At 43.6% G+C, this 20,138-nt stretch overlaps 2 long non-coding RNA genes across 2 annotated transcripts; both read right to left on the bottom strand.

Moving 5' to 3' along the window:
- Positions 1-2,699: 2,699 nt before the first annotated feature.
- LOC133511109 (uncharacterized) lies at positions 2,700-20,138 on the bottom strand. The gene is made up of 4 exons (XR_009797800.1): positions 20,097-20,138; positions 5,509-5,596; positions 3,110-3,198; positions 2,700-2,983 (listed from the first exon to the last, which is right to left on the bottom strand). It is a non-coding gene; the product is annotated as an uncharacterized LOC133511109 (long non-coding RNA).
- On the bottom strand, positions 8,763-14,433 carry LOC133511108 (uncharacterized). The gene is made up of 3 exons (XR_009797799.1): positions 13,509-14,433; positions 12,467-12,976; positions 8,763-10,467 (listed from the first exon to the last, which is right to left on the bottom strand). It is a non-coding gene; the product is annotated as an uncharacterized LOC133511108 (long non-coding RNA).

The following is a 20,138-nucleotide window of genomic DNA, read 5'->3' on the forward strand; positions in this document are numbered from 1 at the left end:
CTGAAGAAAGAGGGATTATTTACATCTCTAAAACATTCAGAGAAGAGTTCAGCAAGGAAATCAGAACGTCAGCCAAAAGTCAAAGACGCTCAAAATAGGAAATTATTCAGGAATGAAGTTATGAATGCATCCGTTTTAGCAATGACCCAAAGGTCAAATAAATTTAACATCTGCGAAGGAAAGCAATATACATCCATTAGTATCTGCGCACACTTCCAGAATTCCTGCTTTATGAGTTCTTCACCATTTCTAAGATTTAATTGTACCTCTCCATAACAGGAACTGGGCCTAATATTATCAATAATTTCAAACAAAAAAGTTTTGTGGAGCAATTTACAGCTTTCTCCTGCTGCTAGACAATGCATTGTTATTATTATTTCAACTTAATATGTATATATGTCATGCCATTATCCAAGCTGCTTATCCTCACAAGGGTTGGGGGAAAGCTGGAGCCTATCCCAGCTAGCTTCGGACTACACCCTGAACTGGTCGCCAGTCAGCATCCGGCGTGAAACTGTGCCAAACAGAATATGCGTTCATCTAAGATGACACGCTGTGGAGACCCCTAACGGGACAAGCCGAAAGGTAAAGAGGAAGAAGATATGTATGTATGTATATATAGTGATGCCAGCACGTTACCAGTGATGAAAAGGAAGAAAAGAATAGCCACACACCCCTCCCCCTAATATGAATTTTGAAATAGATTGCAAAAATATCAACGATTGGCATTTCCCCCCCCCCCGCCCCTCACACACACACACACACACAGACACACACACACGCACACACGTCACCATTCCCACCCTCCCCCCACAAGGTGACACATCATCTCTCCTAAATGCATGAATTGAAGAGAAAATGTGTGTCTGGGCCATTACAGACAATGCCCGTGTCAAATATTAAGTTTTGGTTTATTTATTATTTTTTTTTTTACGTTTTCATAGCATAGTCAAAATACTAACTTTAGTCACAGTACAAACTAAAAAACAGCGCAACAAAACAAGTAGGTAAAGCATACATAGCAGTTACTACCACTAATTGATTTTTTTTTTAAATAACTTTTATGTCTATTTTTACAAAGTTAACTGAAAGTGGAATAATAGAAATTTTCAACTGGCAGTTTCGGCCTTGTTTTGTTTCCAGGAAATCGTTCCACAAGCTAATTGAGGCACGTGGGTCTCGCACATTCAAGCTAGGACCCCCACTGCATGCGAGACGATCCGAACGAAAACATTTTTGGGGGAAAGGCTCACTCCTCACTTTTGTGTTCACGCTTCAAAACTGCAGATACTTGCCGCATAATTTCTTTTTTTTTTAGATGACTCGAACAGTCAATGAGCCACCCGCCCCACCCCCACCCCCACATTTCTCAGTAAATATGACACTGTTCAACATGATATGCATTCACTTGACATAATACACATTTTACTACCGCTATTTATTTTCATATTCAAAAGTTATCATGTGAAAACCATATTTGCGCAGCACCTAAATGTGCATAAATTAAGGTCGGCCTACCGCATTCATGCATTTCTACTTACAGCCAGCTGGTGGCAGCAGAGTCGCACCCATTTTTGCAACGAAAGGACGGGAGGAACTAATTGTGCCACCAAGCCTTACTTTGCAGCTAAAAAAAAAAAAAAAAAAGTAAAATGTCAGGAAGGAAAAGGGATTCTGAATTGATTCAAAACTGAAACACACTTTCAGTTGCAGATTATTAAGAAAAGTACACTCTGAGCCTTCGAAACATTTAGCAAGCTTTTGTGTCACATAATGGGATTGCGTGTGCATTTATGCCTCCCAGCGACTGAATTAACACCGTGGATGAAGTTGCATCACGCGCGCGCGCACACGCACGAGCTCACGCATTCACACAATCTGCCGTGATGGTAGAATAACACGACAGAAAGAGAATGTGTATTCTGTCTTTATGATCAATTTCGCTACCCTGCAGAAATCCTCGACTACTACGGTGGAGTGTTTTTCTTGCATCCTCCTCCCCAAGGATCACATTAGCATGCATTTTTACAACGTCAACGAAAGTGGAAAAGTGCGCGACGCTTTCATGCTTTATTGTTGTCTGCATGTGTGGAATTATGCACACATTTGATCACGTATGCCTACATGGGGCACGAAACGTAAACATTTCAACTGTTATTTCTCTCCTTCCAATGCACACAAACAAAAGAGTCCCTCTCTGCACTGCCATGAGCTATATTCTTGTATTTTATTTTGAGAATATGGCGAGAAACACGTCTGACTCGCAGTCTGAGTATCTGGATTTAAATCTCATCTCAGTCTTGTGGAGGTTGCATGTTATTTTTTTTCCTGCGTACTGCAGCTTGGTCCCACATTCCCAAAACATGCATATTATGTACATCTAATATTGGGCTTATTTTCCCAAAGGTTTAAATGTGAGCGTAAATAGTTTGCCTATTGAGGCCCTGTGATTGGCTGCCAATCAGTTCCTCTAAATCGGCAGGGACAGGCTCCAGATGTTAACGTTCAAAGGGTTGCATGCTGGGAAGCTGGATGGCAAGGCAGAACATACGTAGGCTCAATTCGAAAAAAGCTCAGTATTTGTAGAACTTTATTAGCCAAGTGTGCTTTCATGAGGTTGACACGTGTTAATATTTGTGCAATCAATAGCCAAAAATGAGACAAATATAAGCATTGATCTGAAAATGCTACCGGTCCCAGTAAATGACCCGCAGGTTCTTGTCGGGATCTTCCCTCAGGCCCTCTAGTGTGATGAAGGTGTTTTTGTTTTGTTTTTTTTCCAGCTTCCTCAAACAATTCAAAATCAAATATGGAAGTTAATTGAAGATTCTAAAATGTCACTGGGCAGAGTTGGTTGATTATGCAAACAGTTCAGGGTGTCCCAATATCAACTGGGCTAGACTCCGGGCAGTGATGGTCCTACCTTGGATGGCACCAGGCTGTGTGTGAGGATTTCGTAACAAAATACTTGCAACCAGCTCACCTGTAACCCGAATGAGACCAAAAAAAAACTCAAGAATATACAAGAATGGGTGCTTAAAAACACTTTTCATAAAATGTAGTAAGGCCTTTTTACCCACAAGTTAGTGACAGTTAGCCCATACAATACCTGAATCCTTCATCCTTCAGAATCGCCACATATTGTCATTCCCAGCTAGTTCATTTGAACATGGGTATATCCACAGGAGTTTCTCATAACTGAACACACACACACACACACACACACACACACACAATAGGAAGAAATAGAAAACTCTCAAAAGGTTATTGTGATCGAGAGTCACATGATCAAACGGTGGCTGCATACAGTATAAACTGAATATGAAGCAAAATATGCGTGCTGGGACAGGAAGGGAGCCAAGAGATTGAACACAAGATTTTGTTTATTTGCCTTTTTGAAAACTTCCCCGTACAGATGATAACATTATTGAAATGAACCCTATTCACATGCATGAGCTGCAACAACACCTGAATACACTCTCATTTGAATAATGCCCACATTACACTCGCGCCAACCCCACGTCCGAGCGGCCTTATCCAAAAGAATATATTTAATACACAACTGAGTAGATGCAGGATTTAGTTTAGAATCTTAGTTATGGCCGTAATTTGTTTTTGCTGATCATAGTAAGTGTACACTCTGCAGGGGAAGCATGAGCGAGCTCATGATGTGGCGCAGCCTGTGCGCCGCCATTCACCAATCGATCATTTGAGGCATGGAGGGTGTTTAGTAATGCAACAGTCGCTGGGCCAACGACAATTGTGAACAGCAAATGGGTGATCAAGTTTGCTCAGCGAGCATTAAACAGCTGAAAATACTCTCATCGGGAAAAGTGCAAAAAGGCAACACGTCGGCAAAATGACCGTACAAGTTGATATTGAACCTTCCAAGTTGAAAATTCCCTTCCAAAGGTGTCAAATTAATTGCAATAACAAGAACATTTCTCTGATTTATCCTCCCCCCTCACACATTTGTTTGCCTACTTGTTGCTTGGAAATGTTAATAGGGTTCAATCATGCCACCTGCCAAAATGAAAACATGTTGGATTTGGTTGGCTGTGGAAAATTTAGGGTGGATTAATAGCGTATCAATGCAAAATTCAACAGAATGAAGTGCGCCGGTTGCATTGTCGATTCAGTTTGAATGAGTTTGGAGTCAAAGGAAGAAGAGCGCGACATCAGCTGTGGGAAGATACGTCCAGCTAAAGTGCCATCTGTCGTGAACCAGCGGTGCGGAGGCGGACCCAAATGCAGGACTCCCAGGCAAAGGCATGACGTTCAGTGGGATTAATTCTAAACTAAAATTGTGCACGACAACACAGTCGAAGAAGGCAGGATCCAAAAAAAAAACAAGAAACAATGTCCGATAACTATGAGACAACTAAAGCGCATAACAAAAGTGTGACTGGACTATAATGGCACAGTGGCAGAGTAACCCTGGATGCGGTGAAGCATAGTCAAGGAACTGGCAAATGTCCAACTTAAAAACACGGTCTAATCACAGTGCCTCATGTGAAATAGCTGTGACGGGCGACATGTGTCATAGATGAAACCGCTCAGAGCGGTGGGCAGGCCACGCCCTTCTTGGCCGTGGTCCAGCCTTGCACATGACACCAACGTCCACCAAGACTTCCACGGCGACTGTTGACATTGTTCTGAACGCTATAACGCGCTGGCATGGAAACAGCAGCTCAAAATAACCAAAAAAAAGTCATTTTCCGAAACCTGTGAGAATAACGAATCCAATCAAATTCCATTCACCAAAAAATATGGAGCTGACTGCAACTTTGGGTATCCATAGCGACGACCGCAAGAGTCGCTATTATTATTTCAAACGAGCATTTAAGGCAGAATGACAAGTAATTTTCCAACATATAAGAAGAAAATTGTGGCTGTCCAAGGATGAAAAAGAAAAAGGCCGACAACACCCTCAGCACGATCAACTTCTGAACATATGCATCAGTACACTTAAAGATAAAAGGGTCATTTCATAAATGGAGATAAACTCCTTTAAGGTGATTTGTCTGCCTTCAAAAGAGAATTTTATCGTATTTTCAGTCACAAATAACAAGACGTCGATGACGAAGGAAAAAGCTCCGGAAACGATCACGTCTTCAAATCAACAACGATAGCCTGGGCGCTTACCCGAAGGGAGGATTCTCGTCCAAGCCCGCAACCGCCATTCCTGAGCGCTCGCAGACTCCACCTCAACACAGTCGTCGTTCGGAACTGATGCGCGCGTCTTTGAATTCGACGGAAAAATCTCTTTTGTAAAGCTTCACGCCATTCTCGGAGGGCGAGATTTGGGAGGAAAATGTGAGGGAAATGTGATACTCTCGCTTTAAATGGATATATTCAGCGCACAGTCAAGGCAAGCTGAAAAATTGGGCTGACCTGAAGGGAAATGTGGCAGCCGTCACACCTGACATTCAAAACACGTCCAAACATGGACAGAAATCTTTACAAACTGTTTCCTCTCTACAAAGTAAAACATTTTTTTTAACTTACTTATGGAGCCAGTAGGACGCTGCAACCAGAATTTCACGTCGTAGCAGGTGTCATTCAGTTCGGTCCAACCAGTTAACCCGCACGATACCTGTGCGATGCAAGGGAAGGAATAAATTGCATTTTGGATTGAAGAAAGCATACTTTTATATCATATTCCATGAATAAAAGAAATCTTAAAAAAAAAAAAAACAGTGCGTAACCTTGCATGTTTTTATTTTCTCCTCAACATAAAACTTGAAATTTTTCCGGACTTTGCTGACCATGCTGTGTCCAATTATTTGTCCTGCCTGGAGCTGCCTACATTTGACGATTAGAAAATATTCTATCATTTAAGGCCATTATCCATCTGCTACTGCAATAATGCCCCCCCCCCCCGCCCCTCTCCCCTACACACACACACAGATATTTAAGACTTCAGATATCAAATTAGAATATTTTTCAGCTCTCTTGGAGGGGCAACACCGAGAGCGAGTCAGTCGATTGCAACGAGGCTTCAAATGTCAGTCGCGGAGGCTGCACAGCGGCTGCAACTGGGAGTTCTTTAACGACCGCAGGCCAAAAATCCACAGCAAGCAAAGTCACTGGGGTGTCGCGGCCTGTCGAGGACGTACAAGGACAGAAGATGGAAGCCAGCCGAGGCTCCGGCTCCTCGTAATCCGCCCACACGCATGTTAGCTCGTGTTTTACCCAGGAGAGCTCTTATGGCTTATCAAGACAGATATGCACACCAAGCCAGCGCTGATTATGTTTAATTAAGAATCACTTGCGAATGCTCTCCGTGGATGGAACATCTGACTAACAGTGGATAACACGCCTTCTGGGTCACGTTCAAGCTTCCCTTTGTGGCCACGGTAGCCACACAAATTTGAAGAACTGATCTGATGCCAAAAGCAAACATTTGGATCACTGGTTCTGAACCTCGTATGGAATCCCGCAAATTTTATATGCACATTTGTGTTTCCCTTCGTAACTGCGACATCAAAATATGGTTTCTTTCACGGTGAAAACGAGTATACATTTTATTTGTGAACAAACGGCGCACAAAGTCCCGGTGTTTGAAGAACAAAACCTGCAAGACAAGAACTCCACACATGAATAAAGTCAGCTCAATGAAAATTTACGGTAAATGAATGCTAATTTTGATGTCAGCTATCCGCAGGAAACGGTATTGTTCGGGCCACGTTTAGGGCCACAAGGCGCCCAAAGTAGAAGAGTCGTAATATGGCCGCCATGCTGGTATGGAGCTTGTGCACCGACGTCATAAAATCAACGTGATTTTTGTTTACCTCGCCATATTACCGGTCAAGCTAAACAGAGCTCAATGCTAAGTTGGTAGGAGATGACACGGAAATATGTCTTGTAGCACGACGCCCATATTCTTGTCCGATACTGTCATGACATTTAGAAGGTGAAAATAAAACAACAGTACGTGGAAAATGTTTGATAAACCTCTTTGCGTCATCTTTCCCAAGCCTCCAAAGAGTCCCGCAAACGAGTCGCCAAGCTCTAGACCCGCTTGGGTCACGTCCCTCAAATGCCTGCTGAGCCAACATTGGTGGGGCCTTTCATTTCTTGTCGGATTGTGCTCCTGCATTTTTCAAAGCCGGGGGAAGAATTCTCACGTACTCTTCTGCTGTGGAGGCGCCGAATGCGAGACTAAATTTGGAAGCAGTCGGCTCACTGACAAGCAGACGAGTGCCACGAGTCATTCTTTGACAGGAAGTGACGTGAATACAGTGTTTACAAAATCCATCCATCAGCTTTCCAAGCTGCTTGTCCTCTGAAGGTTTTTCGTATTTTCATTCGGTTTAGATTATCTTTATCTCGCCGTTAGTGGTTGAAATACATCAATTCAGAACGACAAAATTATCCATCCATCCATTTTCTTTGCCGCTTATCCTCACGAAGGTCCCAGGGAGTGCTGGAGCCTATCCCAGCTGTCAACGGGCACGAGGCCAGGGCACACGGAGACAAACAGCTGCACTCACAAATCACACCTTTGGGCAATTTAGAGTCTCCAATTAATGTTGCATGATTTTGGGATGTGGGAGGAAGCCGGAGTGCCCGGAGAAAACCCACGCAGGCACGGGGAGAACATGGAAACTCCACTCTACACAGGCGGGTCCGCGATTGAACCCGGGACCTCAGAACTGTGCGGCCAACACTTTACCAGCTGATGCACCGTGCCGGCGAATGACAAAATGATATATGAAAATTGTCACAAAAAAGGTTTAATGTGGCAGGGGACGCTCATTTGTGGGGTGGGGGGAGGGCACAATATCTCATTTACAGGTGGCCCCTGGGGATTCTGACAGTGGTAAAATCGTACGAGGCAAATGCTTGGAGAAACTCCAAAGAGTCCAAATCCTTCTTTACTAAACGATCTGGAGGTGAAAGGCACACCTTGAGAGTGAGCCCCCCCACCCCACCCATGCCCACTCTGTTCGTGTTTACGTTGGCCGTCCGATTGACTCTTAAAGGCCTCAACGTTGAGCCGCGCGACGACAAAGTCAGTCAGCGAAACGTAACAACCATCCCCCAAATTCATCCAATTTGTCTCCATTTCCCCATCAGAGCGCTTTGAGCATCGCTCTGATCCGTCCGGCGGACGTCTCTGTGTGAAGAGGACTCGATTGAGCCACAAAGAGGGACGTGACATACGAGCGGGGTTGGCCGCCGCTGACACGAAGTGGCGTCGGCGACACCGCGTAAGCCTCGCCCCAATTGAGAGTAATGAATCCGGAGAGAGGAGCGGACATCGCTTTCATCTTCGGGGAGGACTTGAGCCTCTCTTTCTTCATCGTCGGAAGAAAAAATAAAAAGTGCACGCTCATGCCACAGATGCGTTGAGCTGCAGGAAGGAACGATGTCTTCTTTTCAAAGAGGATCTTTAACCACTTTACTTCTTCACTGGGGGGCTCCATTGTTTTGAAGCCGATGAGAACACAGCAGACACACACACACACACACAGCAAAGGACAGGGGAAGGTAACAATTATTTTCACTATAACTATCCTTTTTATTGGGGCTGATTGATGAGAAGAAAAATTAAAGCTGAAACCATTAAAAGGCAAAATTGGGCGCCCGCACGGTGCACGGAGGAGTCAGTTGTCAAGGTAACGCAAGTTAAGCGACGTGAGGAGCTCCATTGTGTTGCGCATCTTGATCGATGATGAATATCTCCGGACGGGTGTCATTGCATTCTGTGTGCTTTTCAGACGCTTAAGAACAAGACATCGCCCACTGGAAAGATGAAACGACACCGGCGGGGACAAATTACAGTGCCGTTAAAAAGCATTGCTTTAATCACTTAGATCGTGATAAATGAAGCACATTTCCTGCTTATATACTAAAATTTGTTCAGATCAGAACGAATTAAAGAACAAATCGGTAAAAACCTTACTCATTAACCCGTTGAGGACTGAATCCAGATCTGTGGCAAACGTTCTAGATTGTGACAAGTGGACCGTTGTGGTGCGACACAACAATCCAAATCTGGTTTAATGCAGTTTTCCAACTAATAATTTCTGTTTTGCATAATCATGTAAATTGAGTCCTCATTGTTATTGCTTTCCAACTGGACAGCCTCCTCCTGCGTAATTGACTTGGACTAACACTGTTATGACCATTTTTTTTTTCCTGGCGGTGTAATTTATCTGCAGCCTGGATTTTAACAAAATAAGAGAACAAAAGATCAATAAGTGATGAAAAACAGCATAGTAGTCCTCAGGTCCTCTTTTAAGAAATTTTAGTAAAACCTTGTGCACGTGTAGCGCCTCTCAAGTATATAATACTTTGACAAGAGGTGGCTAACCTGAGTTCTTTCCTCAATCTAAATTAGGAACTAATCAATTAACTTAATGGTAAAACAAACAGTCAAATAAACAAAGTCAACATAACAGATGCACACATTAGCTGAACTAAGCTAATCTACTATAAGGGCCGAGACAAATATGAACATTGCCGGCAAAACAAATGAAATTCAAACCCCAATGTCTTTGTTCCCAACGGCGGGAATGAAGAAAGTCGAGGGTTGTGTCCAATTGTCCAGCCTCATCCAAGTCCTAAGGGTCCAATCGGTTGCGAAAGCTTTTTCCTTGTGCTCCAATGCGGGCCTCGTTAGCATTTGCTCATCGCTGGCGTCCTCGTCTTCTTCCACGTGGTCCAACAGAGGCCTCGCTAGCTGGCGTTAGCTTGTCGCTAGCATCCTAGCAAAGTTCTGTGCATCCACTTAGCCTCTTTATCAGCGGCTAACTCCACCACACATTATCACAATTCAACTGGCAACAGTCCTTGAAAGTGTTGATAAATATCCACCATTAATTTGTCTCTTCCTCAAACAACTACTAGTTCTTGCACTTCATCTATCTTTTTTTTTTCTCTCTCCAGCGTCTCCTCAACACGTCACTGTCCTTCTCAAACACTGGTTACAACAATAAAATGACAGACAAAAGTATTTCTTTTCACAAATGAATAAAACACATTTAAATACAAAGCCCTTCAACAGAAAAATAAATTCAGGACACACTTTAACAAATATTCCACCGCCTTGTATAAAGAAATCATATAACCTAATTGCTATTTTATTCATTTTAAATTTTAACAAGAGCAATTTTTAACTCCGTCACACTCGCAGCTGTCAAGATTTGCGGCAGTGACAGCCGTGCTGGCTACTCCGTTACAATGAAACAGCAGTATAGCCGCTTTCTGCTGTTATTTAAGGTCAAATTCCAACATCCACATTCTTGCGCAAAGCAGACCGGTCAATCTAAAAGGCTTCGTTGTGGTTGAGAAGCGACGAGGGCTATAAGCTGGCGCCAGCTAACCGTTAATAATAAGATAATTGTAAAGTAAATTGAAATTGTGGTCGGCGATGAGAGGACAGAACACGAGCGCGGCGGTCTCTCGGCACCAGCGAGCAGTCACATTTCCAACGAGCTGCGGGCGACTGATGGAATCCTGCAGAGAGAACCGCCGCCGTCAGAATGAGAGCAAAAGAGTAACTTTGCAAGTAAGCTGAGATGAAAGCGATCAAATGTTGACAACGGATTTGATATACTTATCATATGATACGGAGTTCACAATCAGTGTTCGAGGCCTCTGAGTGTTTGTTGCAGTGTTTAAAAGAGTGCGCAGGGGGGAAAAAAAATGCTTTTGTTGTACTTGAGCTGCTGGATGCTTTTTCTACACGCATTTCATGTCCTCATTTTGACAAGTTGAGGAGTTTAATAAGTTACAAGACCAGGAAGTAAAGCAGGCTGTCATCAGCATATGCTTTGTCGATATTCATTAAGCTGCAGATGACTGCTAGATATTAGAATGGTTGAAGGCCATTTCCCCCCGTGACAGATGCTCAAGGTTGGTCTGAAACAGTCCAGGGTGTGTCGGAGGCTGATGGGAAATGTGGGGGGGGAATGATGCGATCCCCTCAGTCTCAACGAATCTTTGAATCATTTGTCATCCTCGGGAGAGTGGAGATGCTGCTCCGGGGGACAGAATGAAGAAGACACTTGCCACCATTTTGAACGAGTCCAAAAAGCTTCCAGATGGGAGACAAACAACTTTCCCGAGAGCTCTGACATGAACTGGAACTCGAAGAGCAGAAATTGCATCCAAAAGTTCTCAAGGCCGAGACCCGGAGTATGAAAAAAAAAAAAAAAAAAAAAAAAAAAACTTTGCTGTGAATGTATTTCAATCAGGGACAGACACTAAGCACCGAAATTCCAAACAAGAACAACAACACCAAATTATAAAAAAAAACAAAAGTGCAGACATTCAAGTCAACAAAACAACTGCAAGTTCTGGACTACTCAGGATCGACATTCTGCCACATTGTCCCTTACAAAAAAAAAAAAAAAAAAAAAGATGAGTCACAATGAGAGCCGCAACTAATGACTTCAATAATCCGGCAATTGTGAATTGGATTTCAAAAAGGTCCATCCTGCTATTAAAAAAAACGTTCAGTTATTTCAAATTGATGACTACTCATTTACTGATTTGGTCCATAACAGCCATCAAAAAGTGAAGTAAAAGCAGAAGTTTTGCGACCCGTTCGTCCACGCGTCGGCCGCTTGAACTACATCAAACCAGTTAAAAACGTCAAACAACGGCAGCGCATTTGTCATCTCGCCGCGTTTGGTCGCCTTGACAGTTAACTGATGTCGTGTCGAATTGGAGACATTAGCGACGCGCCGGTTCTTGTGAGCGTGTCAGCGGAGACTTCTTTGAGCTTTTCATTCCTGTCACTCGAGTGTCACGTCGCTGGCGAATTCACTCTGTTTTGGTTTACGGGATGCGGGTCTGTTTGTCATCTTCTGTCTGTTCAGTTTACGTGTTTGCCGTCCTGGGGCCAAGATACTGTGAAGTTTCGCGCACTTCCACTGTTACGAGCATTTTCTTTTCAAACAAAAAGAATGGTGGCGCGTCAACTATTTGAGAGATGCCGGTGGTTGCCCGTGTCTATGTGTACTGCGATTGGGCGGCGACCAGTTCGGGGTGCACCCAGGCACACGGGAAGTGGATGGATGGTTAATACATAGAACAACATGATTCAATATCCCCACAAGCAAGCACTACAAATCATTCCAGCAAAACAGCATTCGAAGAACTATAATGCAGACTTCCTCGTGTTGCACAAAAATCCGTACAATTGAACATCCAAGGTCAAACGGTTTTGTGATGCTGGCTGTATTCAGTTATTCATCATTTTCTTTTTTTTTTTTTTTTATTTCTATTTAGGTTACTTTGCAGGCCTTAACGGTTATTTTTTGTGCTGGATCTTGGCGATGATGCGTCAGTTGCATGCTGTTCATGTTCGCATCTGCTGAGTAAAATCAACGTGTGTAAGTAATTGATATCAAATGGTGGGATTGTTTATATTATAATGAGCAGCCAGGCACGATATCACACCGTCGTTGTCGCACGTTTCCCTTCATGCATGGGATCAATTCCTACTCACTGACAATATGGATGGTTGTCTGTTTCTTTTCTTTCCTCGTGTCTCTGTCTTTCCCCCAGTTCACCTGGGTTAGGAAGCAGCTAGGTCTCTGTGAGCCTGAATGGGATCACTGCTGGAAAATATGGATGGATGGATGGATGGATGGATGGATGGCACTGTCACAGGTTGCTACTGAGTCGGAAAAAGGCAAAGATGGATGGATGGCACTGTCACGGGTTGCTCCATAGTCCGAAAAAGCCACGGACACACTTCGGGGAAAATCGATTCAGTTTCTGCTGCGTGGTGTTCGGACGAGGCTTCCACTTCTCAGGAAACAGAGAAATGTAAGAGGAAGAAGAAACACAAGTCACCAAGTACACGTTTGTTTCACGAACTTTGGAAGCTCTGGATGCTGGAAGTTGTTAGGTCGAATCTCCAGCGTTTGCAGCAAATCCAGTGGTGTGTTTCATCTTTTGAAACTTCTTGGGCTAGCTTTCCACCTGAGAGAGGACAATTTCCTCACTAGGATACCTGGACAAAATAAATTGAGGGCACGCTGCAGTCAGAGAACGAGAAGGTCTCTGTCAGAGTGTGTACAAGTCGGCAATTGCTCGACTTTGGTGCTTTTGCTCAAGAGCTAGGGCTCCCACTTTGCTTCCCCATCAGGATTGTGTGCCCAGGATAAAAAAAAAAAAAAAAAATAAAAAAATTAGCTAAAGTAGATTTGCGGAATTCTCAGTATGTCATCCATCATAATGGTTTTAACTGCATGTTAGATTTTTGAGAAAATTTTGTCTTAATCACTACAATGAAGTCAAGAAATCAATTATTTCTCATTTTTTGTTGTTGTTGTTTTTGTTTTCATCAAACAAGAAGCAACCCCTCCAAGTTATTAACCCCCCGTGACTATCCGAAGGCAAGCGAACCGGTGCAGCAAAATGTAATTTGTCATTTCCAATCAGTTCAGAAACGATACTTGGCACACGTGCGCGGAAGTTAAGTGCAGCGATGCGGAGGGCAGAGTGTTGCAGAATGTTAAAAGAGAGCGCAAGTCAATGCTTACATCTCAGTGCCCTTCCTCAGGTTATCTGAACCTGACTTGGCCTGCCTCCATGTGTGACTCAGTGAGTGCGCTGCCGATTTAAAGCTCAGTGGCATTACTCGGCGCACCCGCAAAAGACACGATGTGCCTGGACCATATGACTGGATTTACTGTGACCCAGTTAAGACGAAGCCTTTGCTGCTCGGCTGTAGTGAATTCTCTCTTAATTGAAGAGACAGCCCAGCGAGCGAGGGGGGCAACTACATTGAAAGGGCATTCAGGTAGTTTATTTCCACCCGAGGTGAGATTTGTCACCCGCCCACGATCGGTGACGTGACTTCGACGCGCGGACGACCAAAACGATCCTCATCTGCTCGTTTATTCCGCTGGCAAACAACACATTTAGAGAGATCAATGGCTTGCGATTTTGAGACGTAATTACTAGATCCAGCTCAGGTTCTCTAAACTGCGCGTGGATATGCTGCTTTCCTCCCAATAATTGCCCACCGGGTCCCCAGCTGTGAGATTACCGTCCGTTCAGATATGGCAGCTTCTGCTTTCTAACAGTCCCCACGGGCTGGAAGTGCTGATTCCGATGGCTTTTATTAAAGAGCTTATTCCTACCTAATCACAAAATGGTTTTCAGATGCTTTTTTTTTATGTGTAAGCTACAGTTTGATTAATGTGATCAGGGAGTGCGGAAAGTGCTGCCGAGCTCCAGGCAGCCAACAATGCTCAACAAATGAACCATGCTAATTGTTTGTTTGAGAATTGGCACATTAATACCATTAAAAATACAGCGCGCAGTATGTGGAGCCATTTCCTGCAAACATCGCATGGGACAAATACGTAGCCGGTTTGTTCTCATATAAACCTTTACTGGGCTAGCGTGGATCGTTTTGCGCAAACCTCGGAAGAAGTGAAGCCACGTTAGAAATATTTTGTTTTGCTGTAATTATTTTATCCCCCCAAAGAAAAAAAAAAAAAACCCCAGACCGTGTCTTTTTTCGAATTAAAGCAGCTTATTTTGTGTTTTGGGGGGTAAACATTTGAAAGGGGGACGCCACCGCCGGAGCAAAGATCTTAATGAGATGACGAAACGAACCTCCAACGGTTGCCACGCGTTGCGTGTCGCATATGTCACTCTCTACGTACTCTAAGCGAATAAAAGCCTTGATTATCTGTTAAAATAATCAGGTTCTCAAGATGAAAAGCACTCCCGGGATTCTGATTAATGGACAATTATACAGTTGCGCTCAAGAGCCGCTTGGAGGACACGTCAGGCTTTGCAGCGCTAATAAGAGGAAATAGCACGCACTTCCTGTGCGCGAGCGTTGCCAATCCAAAGCAACTGTTTATTCCTTTATTTCTTTCTTATTTATTCTTAGATGTTGCAGGTTGGCGCTCCCGTGGCCCTCAGCGGGATTTCTGCTCTTTCCCTCTCTAATGCTGCGAGTTAAAAGAGGATGACGCCGAATCAGGAGACAAAAATCCCAAATCCCTGGCGGTGCAAACCCCAGGCACACTTGTGTTTATGCCCTGCGTATCAGTCAGTCATCTGCCGAGCATTGTAAATCCTCCCCATCTCCTCTTTCATCTGCATGCGGCGCCTTGATCCTCACTGTGTCATTAGCACTTTGGGCAATAATAATATGCGGGTGGGGGTAAAGAACGGCAACCTCGGCTTTGTGTTACCTCCGCGCGAGCGCCTAAGAGAGCGTGCCAGAGAATTCCTCGTTATGGAAAGACTTTATGTAAATCCAGAAGCCTCTGTTGTTGTTAATCATCGCGAGGAAGTGATCCTCGGCAATTTATTGTGCAGCTCACAGCTCTCCAAATGAAATAAGATGATGCCGTTGATTACGGCTGATAGCGAGGGGCAAATGGCCAGGACTGAATTATTCCGAACCATCTCATCAGTTACCTCATTTGTTTTTACGGCACAAAGGTCCATCCTTGGGGGGCAACGATCCGTGTCTTGCTTTGTCGACGCATGGAGGGAATACTTGTTTTATGACGGGCATCGTCTTCTTGGACTCTCCCTGGCCATTTCAATTCTCTAATCTGACATATTTATTCATTTATGCACGTCCATTTTTTTTTCAAAACGTTAAATATGGCTTGTTAGGTTTTTTCCTGGCCTTACAAATTTACGTTTTGTATTGTGTCTCTGTGCTGTACCTTTAATGGGATTACATGCGTGTTTGGGTGCTGAATGTCTTTATAATGACTGCTAACTGTATTGTCTAATATTACCTTCTATTGCTTTCATATTATATCCAGTGCACCCCCCACCCCCACCACACACATGCACAGCTGGCACCACCTTGCAGTGTTGTGACTTCAAATCCCGTCCCAGTCTTTCTTTTCTAGGCTTTGCCAATGCGCAAGTAACATATTTTCAGTAACAATTTCAACTTAACTCTTATGCATATCCATCCATCCATTTTCTCTGCCGCAGGGTTCGAAAACTTATTTTGATAAAGTAAGGAATATAACATTTGTCTTTTAGGTACTAGAACAAGTATAAAAACCACAAAAAAAAAAAATAGAAACTCAATTAAGCCACACCATCCATCCATTTTCTTAGCCACTCATCCTCACAAGGGTCACAAGGAGTGCCGGAGCCTATCCCAGCTGTCTTCAGGTATTTACAAACATGTTTGTTAGATACTGTACTTTGTGACGTCATTGCGGTGGTTTTGTTCAATAAAATTGGATTCCTAGGCCGGCAGTTGACTGGCGACCAGTTTGGGGTTCTCCTGCCTCTTACTCAAAATCAGATGTGAAAGGCATCAGTCTATTCTCAATCCTGAGGGGGACAAGCACTTGAGAAAATGGATGGGAGCATCCAGTACCAGGTCTGTGATCGCAGACAGAAATGGGATCTGTGGCAGCTCATGTCTACTGTGGCTACATTCTGTCTTTACTTTTTGTGCATTTTAATTCCAGATGCGATGTGTGTGTCTGACTAAAAGACAAACAAACATTCCCATTTAATGAATGAAATAAATCCGCAAAAATGGCGGGACCGCGTTTAAAGGCTTGATCGTTGAGTTTTGTTTGAGTTCCCACAGTGGCCAGCTCGTCAACAAATGCGGCAATTGATTTATATTTTGCTTCATAGGTCCAGAGGGAGCTCGGAGCACAAAAATGAAAAGTATTCGACCTTACTTTTGTAAAATGTGCTCACGGAGAAAATTACTTTGCTATTGATCGAATCATTCCAATCCTGTGTTTGTGAAATCCTGTAGATTGATGCGCGATGATTGATGCTTGTTGACTGAGCAATTTAATACATTTGCACAGCATGTACACTAATTGAAACTGAAGATTTAAACATTTAATCCATTAAACCGCGGTGACATTAGCATTTGTTTTTAATTGCACCCAGTTAATTTCCAACAAAGCCTCAGTTCTGTTCAATAAAATCCCAATTATAGGCCAGCAAATGACTAGCAAGCAGCTCACCTGTGACCCTGTTCAGAACAAACACGACAGAAAACGGAGGCTGCGCGATGAACAAGCCAATTAAAACTCAAGCTTATATAAGTGTCAATTGTTTTAAACGACTTATTTTACTATAAATTGCATTCACGACTTACAAAAGTGAACAAAAAAAAAAAAAAAAAAGCCACACCGAATTATTCAGAAGACAGTGAAGGGTGATGTGATACAATTAGACACCTCACAAACATGATAAAGAATCTTAATTTCACTGTTGAAATGAAAACGGAATTTCAGACAAAGTCTAAAACTCAAATGATTGTTTATACAATAACGTTGAGGCAGGAATGACCACACGGAATATGTTCACACACAGTGTTCAAGTTGTTGTACACTGAATCTCATTTGGTTTGTGAATGTCTTATCGCGTTCCTGGATAAAGTGGCACATTTGTCTGAGCTGCTGATTGCACTTATTCCACTTTTCTATTGTGATTATTCCACTTTCCCCGAGATCCCTTTATTACTGCTGGCTGAAAAACGTTTTGTCTCGTCACATCCCAGCGGTGCTGAGGCAGACCCAAACGCAGGACTCCCAGGTAAAGGCATAATGTTCAGTGGGGTTTATTCTTAACAAAAGAAATGCACAATTACACAGTCCAAGAAAGCAGGATCCAAAAACGAGAAGCAGGGTTTGATGACTATGAAGCTAAGTAGCGGAGTAACTCGGGATGCGGTGAAGAATACTCACAAACACAAAGCAACGAACTGACAAGAAAGCAGGATCCAAAAACGAGAAACAGGGTTTGATGACTATGAAGCTAAGTAGCGGAGTAACTCGGGATGCGGTGAAGAATACTCACAAACACAAAGCAACGAACTGACAAGTGACAAAATATCCTCGTCACAGCGATTCTGTGCCCTTTGGTTAATCCCATCCTGTCCTTTGCCCCATAGTCATCGGACCTTACTGAATATCTTTATGGATCCTGCCTAGCCTAGCGTTCTTGTTTCGGAATCGACTTGCTTCTGAAATGAAACAACGTAGAACACTTCCTCATCTCGGTCCGCCCCCACACCGTTGGTTCGTGACAGTTTGGAATAATTGATTACCAAATTAGACGTGAAATTAATTCTACTTATAACAAGTCATCTCAAACATGCATTTATATTGCTTTATTCATTTGCATACTCGGAATGTTATAAAAATAAAGTACAAAATACATCCCAACATATTTATTTATAGACGCATTTTGTCCCAAGCACTGGTTTGTGCGGTGGAGTCGACTGCCCGAATGCAGGTAAGGAGGGACACAAAAAGAAGATCAAGGGAAAATCTAAATATTAACATCATAAAGCGCTAGAGAATCAAGAATCATGATAACGCCACCAACATAACAAAGGACATTCAGCTACAGCAACAACATAGACCCAGACCCATTTGAAAAGAAACCAGGAAACAACCAAGCTGACAAGACAATGAGGCACACAAGTGACTGGGGGGGGGGGGGGGGTGGTCCTGATTGGTAGATAAGGAACCGGGCTGACGAGAACAGGTGCAAAAGAAAACCCAGCGAGGAAGACAGGCGGGAAAAGAAGACGAATCCTCAAAAGCAAAACGCAGACAGTTTTGATCCAGGTCTCAAAGGATCACCAGAGGTTATTGCTCGGTGCTGCTTTTTCCCCTCGACCCACTGACCTGACTGCAACCTGAACCGAAAGACTTACAATCAGCAACGGCTGATTTGGCGCACGTCTCCAAGGCGGCGTTCCACAATCTTTGTTACACCAAGGCCCGCTTTCACGTAAACACATTTGGGCCGGGCGATACGGGAATAAATCCTACTCGTAACAATTTACATCCAGATAAAAGATACATTTGATTGACATAAAATTATACAACTGTGTCAGACAAATGAAACTATCCATTTTCTTCGCCGCTTGTCCTCGCAAGGGTCGCGGGAGTGTTGGAGCCTATCCCAGCAGGAGGTGTACACCCTGAACTGGTCGCCAGCCAATCACACGGCATATAGAGATACTCACACTAACAATGGGGTGTGGGGCAATCTAGAGTGTCCAATTAATTCTGCATGTTTTTGGGATGTGGGCAGAAACCGGAGTACCCGGAGAAAACCCTCACAGTCACAGAAAGGACATGCAAAATCCACACCGGGGGGGGGGGGCAGCGATCAAACCCTGGACCTCAGAACTGTGCAGCAAACACTTTATAGCTGAGCTAGCGTGCCGCCCAAATGAAACTATGAAGATTACATATTCGTGACCAGGCCAAAGTCTTCCAATTCACGCCCAGTAAACTGGAAACGTGTACATTATCCACTTATTTTCAAACTTGCTCATAGCAGTAGCACGTCCTTTGGGATGCAATAAGATCCTGCATTTGAGATGGCTCTGCGTCTCCTCGATTTTGTATCCCAAGACATGGCGTGCGAGCGTCGTTTTCAGGCCTTTCTGCTGTCTCGGATTTGAAAGTCTTACATTTAGTGGGTTCCAGCAGGTGGCACCGCATCAGGTGGTTAAAAAAAATTAAAAAAAAAATGGTGGTATTCGCTATTCTCTGGCACGCACTGCCGAACTTTTCTTTTTAAGCCTACTGTGCCTCCCGATGTTCCAGAACACTCCTTTTCTCCCCCCCCCCCTACTTCTGCAGCCCATTGCGTCAATCTAACTTGACACGGTTCAGTACGGTAATGCTCATTATTATTGGCTCTTCACATTTTCTTTCAAAACTTCGACGAATACAATCTATTTAAATGCATCTTATATGTGTACCAAAGTACAGTTATTTTGCAATATGTATCGTGAATTTTTATCACTGAGTTGCGGCACAGCCAGACCGAAACCAGAGGCCCTCCGACCCCCCCAAAAAATAAAATGAGGAAATGTCAAGCACCTCTGACTCAAGGGCAGACCCAAATGCAGGACTTCAAGGCAGAGGAATAATGTTCAATGTGGTTTATTCCAGAAACTTGGTCATGCATGGTGTAGCAGTCCGACAAGGCAGAGGCACATAAACGCTAGGCTAGGCACGATCCAAAAGATATACAGCAAGGTCAGATGACTCTGGGGCAAACTAACAGACTCAACAGGACAGGATCAAACAAAAGGACACAGAATTGCTGTTACTAGGGTTACTCTAACTTACATATAGAAGCGGAGAGTCCACATGAAGTGAATGCAACTCACG

This window comes from Syngnathoides biaculeatus, chromosome 13 (assembly GCF_019802595.1).
Source record: "Syngnathoides biaculeatus isolate LvHL_M chromosome 13, ASM1980259v1, whole genome shotgun sequence".
Taxonomy (NCBI): Eukaryota; Metazoa; Chordata; class Actinopteri; order Syngnathiformes; family Syngnathidae; genus Syngnathoides; species Syngnathoides biaculeatus.